The sequence below is a fragment of the Botrytis porri genome (genome assembly GCF_014898465.1).
Source record: "Botrytis porri strain MUCL 3234 chromosome Unknown BPOR_005, whole genome shotgun sequence".
Taxonomy (NCBI): Eukaryota; Fungi; Ascomycota; class Leotiomycetes; order Helotiales; family Sclerotiniaceae; genus Botrytis; species Botrytis porri.
In genome coordinates, this window is record NW_024066079.1 from 25,828 (window position 1) to 31,942 (window position 6,115).

Consider the following 6,115-nt stretch of genomic DNA (forward strand, 5'->3'; position numbering starts at 1 on the left):
AATAACTTTTATTATGCATACCCAATCACCTTCTACATCTGCTCAAATTGAAGAGAAGCTTCAAAAGGCTATAATTTCACTTCAATTGAAAGAATTTAAATCAATTAGAAAGGCTGCAGAGCATTTTGAAGTCCCTAAGTCTACCCTAGCTGATAGGCTGGCTGGGAAGAAAACACGTTCCCAAACCCACGAAATGGCTCAAATTCTTTCAAACGCAGAAGAAAATACTCTTGTACGATGGATTTCACAACTTACCATCACTGGATTCCCTGCTACACCTATGTTGGTGAAGGAAATGGCCGACGAAATTCGTCTTCGACGCGTTCGGGTCGCGTCATCTCGAAATCCTACCTCGACAGAAATTCCACCTATAGGCCACGAATGGATCTATAGATTCCAAAAACGACATCCAGAACTTAAAACATGCTATTCACGTCAATTAGAGTCTAATCGGGCTAAAGAAGCAACTCCGGAGAATATTCAGGCTTGGTTTGACGCGTTTCGCACGCGTCTCATTGAGCGAAAGTATGAATTAGATGATATGTATAATATGGATGAAACCGGATTTGGAGTTGGAAGTACTCAAAGTACGCGCATTATAGTCGATTCTACTCAGAAATCGAATTGGAAAGTTACAGCTGGCAAGCAAGAATGGATAACTGCATTTGAATGTGTCAATGCAGCTGGAAATGCTCTATCACCTATGGTCATTTTCAAGGCTCAGAATACGAATTCTGCATGGATTCCAAAGGACACACCTCAAAGCTGGCAGTTCTCTACTAGTACAAATGGATGGACCTCAAATAGCCATGGATTAGAATGGTGAAAAAGGGTTTTCGAACCAGAATCCAAGAAAGTGTCAGGTGACCGACCTCGACTTTTGATCATGGATGGCCATTCAAGCCATATTACAGGTAGCTTTATTGCTTTCTGTATAGATAATGATATTGATTTACTTATATTACCTCCTCATTGCTCTCACTTGCTTCAGCCACTTGATATTGCGGTGTATGGGCCAATGAAACGATATCATGCTTTAGAGGTCGATCGATATTCTCGAGCTGGTGTAAAGCGAATCCAAAGAGCTGAATGGGTAGAACTCTTTCAAAATATTAGAAAAAAAGCATTGAATTCTTCTAATATTAAAGCTGGCTGGAGAGGAGCTGGTTTAGTACCTTTTGCCCCACGAAAAGTACTCGATTCATTACCATTTAACTCCTCCCAGCAACCTTCTACTCCACAAATGAGAACCCCCAATCAAGACCTAGACTTGTCTATACTCAGGAGTTCTCCTCCAGATGGAACAGAACTAAGGCAAGCAAATCAGATCTTTAATACAGCTCTAGCAAGCAGTGGTTCTCCTGCATCGCCAACTCGTCGATATGCCAAGAGAATGACTAGGCTTGTAGAATCTCAAAATGCTGAGATAGCCCTACTTCGGAAACAGCTCTCTGATGCTCAGGAGGTAATTGAGACTCGAAAGAAAAGAACTAAAGGCAAAAGAGTCAAATTACAAGGTCAATTTGTCTTTAGTACTAAGGAAGTATTGAAAATGGTACGTGAGGCGGAGGAAAAACCGAAGGAGAAAAAGCCACGAGGACGGCCACGCAAACGCCCAATTGAAGAATCAGAAGAAGAGATTGAAGAAGAAGAGTTAGAGAATAGTTCAAGTGATTCGGAATTGGAATTGGAGGATTGTGTGGCTCGTAGAACAAGATCGCGTGTAGAATAATTGAAAAAGTGTCCGAGTTCCCCATATGTCCGAGTTCCCCATACGTTACGTTAAATAATTAAATGTTACAATTTCAAATTTTGAAAAATTATATTATTAAATAAAGAAAGTGCACGGTTACGCACAGACGTATTTTTTATGTAAAATTCGTGGTGCACTCTGTGATATGGTGCACTCGGTGTTAAACCACGTTATACCTTAGATATAGATTATTAATGTATCTTATTTCCTATAAGTAAAATTCCATCTTTTTGTAATTATTTTATTTTTGTAATTATTTTATTTTTATAATTCTTTTATTTTTATAATATAATATAAGTTTTTATCTCTATCTTAATAATTTGTTTTATCTTTATAGAAGTTGTCATAACTTTATTTTAATTAAATTTTATTAATATTAAATTTTAATTATATTAAATTTTAATTATATTAAATTTTAATTATATTAATTATGTTTATTATTGATTTATTATATATTTTAGTTACTGTTATTTAAAAAGCTTTATAAAATTGTTTTATGATTGTAAGAATATTTTAAAGATAATTAATTGAATATTTATATTTGATTTATTCATATAATTCCTTTTTTTTAATTATATTATTAATTCTATTAAAACTAATATCTTTTTGATTATAAATTTGTTTAATAATTCAAACACTATATATCTTAAAATTATATAAGTTATATTTGAATTGATTAAATCAATTATTAATTTATTATAAATTTAAGTTATTATAGTAAAAATTTGAATTGTTAATGTTTAATTGAAGATTATTAAATTAAAAGATGTAATTAAGATATTGAAAATTGCTATTTGTAAAAACTCGTAAACCTCATCTTATCGAAAGTACTTTACTATTTCTGAAAATTTTAATAATAAAGAGTAAAACATTATAAAGTATTAAAACTAATATATAATATAATTAATTATTATTTAATTATAGATTATGAAAATGAATTAAAATTTTAAAAGATTATAATTCTTATTAATTTACTATTTGGATCTATTTATATAAACAATTAGATATATTTTAATATAATTATTAATAATCTATATAATTCTAATCTTTAACTTTTTGAATAATATATATAATAAACATCTAATATTAATTAAACAAATAATATTAAATTCTTGATTTCTCATATAAAATCTTTATAAATTATAATAAATATAAAATGAAGAAGATTTCATTTAATAATTTCATTACTAAATTTAAACAATTTGTTATTATATATAAAAAAAACTATTATGTATTAATTTGTTAATTTTAAATTTAAGGTTTTATAAAAATTAATTCATATTTTAACCAATTATTTTAATAAACTTTTTATTATTGATATTAATATATAAACAATTTAATAATAAAATATTTATAATGATTTAAAAAAAAGATTTATTTTGATAATTAATATAAGAATCAAAATATTAATTTCAATTATGATTAATTGAGATCTTATAATAAAAAGTAAATTATTATTATAAATCCTTTTATATTAAATATCTCTAAAAAATTTATATAATTAAATATTATTTGTTAAAATTAATATTTCTTATTTTGTTATATTCAAAAACAATATATTCATTTCAATTTGTGTTTTTATTATAAAAAGTCTGATTATATTAAAAACAATTATATAAAAAAATAAATCAATAATATATAATATTAATATTGATATTGATATAAGATATATTCCTTGTATTAATTACTTCTTTATAATTAATTAATATTAAAGCCTTAAATCTTATTGTGATATTTTTATCCTTTTATATTAAAATACGTTTTTATTTATTAATTGTTTCTTAGTTATATTATTACATTTTATTTTTTTAATTCTTTTTAACCTCATTTAAAAGATTAATTTAAAAGAATATATTGAAGAATTTATTTATTCAAAAAAGAATAAAAGCTTAATTTTTTAATCAAATATATTAGAAATTAAAAAATTAATCTCGATTTATAATTATAAATTAAGGTTTCTTATAGAAAATTTATCTTTATAGATTAAAAGATTAATTATATTTAGAAATCCTTTATATTTTAAATTAATGAATAACAAATCTTTTAAAATCTTAATAAAAATCTTTTTTAGATCTAATATAATTATTTTACTTATTAATCTTATAGATAACAAAGTTATAGATTATAATTTTATTAATAAAAAAGTTATCTTCAAATTTTATATATTAATATACTCTTTTCCTTATATTTATTACTTATTTCTAATTAATAGAAAACCGTTTAATATTCTTTTTCAATAACGTAGTTTATCAGTGCGTATACTATATCAGTACGTACACCCCTTTTACCTCAATTTACACTTTCAAACCCATATTATTTAACAATAATTGAATCAATTAATTAAAATTATTTAGAATTTATTATATTATTTTGATAGGTTCTTATATTATGATTTGTTTTTTTGTATTTATTATAATATTGAGTAGAAGATGCTTTCTTATTAGATTCACTTTCTTTTTAATACTTGTTGTATTGAATTTGAATATTAATCTTTTGTTAAGATAATATATTAAAAGCTTCTTGTTCGGTGAGTATTCCTCCTTAATGTAATTAAAAAAAAATTGTATGTTGATGTTTACTTAATGTTTTATTTGTTATTTAAAGTATATAAATCTTTATATTTAAAAGTATGTTTTTATAAGCTAATTGCTCTGTACCTTTAATTAGAGTTAATATAGTTTCAAATATAGGTATAGGTGAGCTTGATTGATGATGAGTTATTCGAGATTTAATTAATATTAATTAAGAAAGAGCTTCAATTGGGTTGTAAGAGGTTTGAGAGATTCATTGATTTAGATTGAAAAAGGGAGGGGGTAAATGTATAAATTTGAATATTTAATTTCGAGAGTATAGCTTTAGAATTAAATGAGATTAAATTTATTCTTCGAAATTCTGATTTTATATTCTGAGAAATAATTGATTCCTTATATATAGCTTTAAAAACTATAAAGAATTCAATCTTTGAAATATGATTGATATATATCTTAATAAATCTATTAACTTGATTATTATATAAATGTTTTAGATTGCTAAAACAGTTAATATTAAGTGATTAAATTAAATAATTTGAATACAATGGTAAACATAAATATATAATATTGTTTTCTTAATAGTATATTTGAAAAGCTATTGATTTATAACTTTCTGTTACGGGAGATGCCTCTAGGGTCACGTGGAAGTGTCTAGAGTTCTCTCGAGGTGGTTTAGACTAAACTTCAAGTAGGAATTCAATAAGGTTGGTAACTGGTTGCAATTCTCGTAACTATAGTAATGAAACTAATGATTGTTCTTGAGCACGAAGCTCTACATTGTAATGAAATCCCATTCCCTTATATAGACCTTCGTACTGTACTGGAGCGTTCAGGACCTAGAGAGGTCCTGGACCTTTGGTCTGTATGGACCTACATTCCGTTATGCCTGTCATGCAGGGTCCATCACGTGCTAAGAGTCATGTGACGCGGTACCGAGGATGGACCGGCGTAACACTTTCATGCTTATTCAATATTAATATTCAATATTTGCTCTTTCTTCGATTTTTAATATATTTATTGAAGTGTTTCAATTATTCTAAATCTGTCTTATCATTTGTTTATTTATTAAATATAGATTTAATAGTTTAGTTTGCAGGAAGATTGGTTTCGATATATCAATTAAAAAAAAAATATATTCTTAAATTATTAGAAATAAGGGAATAGTTTCATTCTTTTTATTTCCGCATATTATAACTTATAATTATTCTTTCTTTTTTTATTATTACTTTTGACTAAAAACTTAACTAATATTTTGATTTAAATTATTCAATCTTTTTTATTATATTTTATCCAATTATAACCATTTCTATTTATAAGAAATATCTTTTTAATTTCTTTTAAATCTGTCTATTCGATTGTAATTTAGCAATACAGTTTTATCTAATTGTTTTTGATTATTTATAAGATTGTAATTTTTTTTATTAATTTAATAAATAAAAGAAGTTTTTTCAATCTTTTTTATTTATATATTAATTATTATTTATAAAATTATAATTATTCTTTTTATTTTTATAAAGATAAATCTATTTGAATAAATATATAAAGGGTTTCAATAGAGAAAAATTTTATAGATAAAAGTTATAAAGAAAGTATAAGATTATTTTGAGGTTTGAAGTAGAGTATTAGGTAAGGTTATTATTTGTATTTAATTATAATACTTTATATTTAAATTATTAATATATTTTCTTAATAATAAGAATATATTTTACTTTTTATTTAATATTGTTGGTAATATTAATTGAAAATAATGGTTTGAGAATTTATTTAAGAAATAGATCATCTACTGCTTTACAAAATTTATTGAATAAAAATACAAAGTGGACTTTTATAG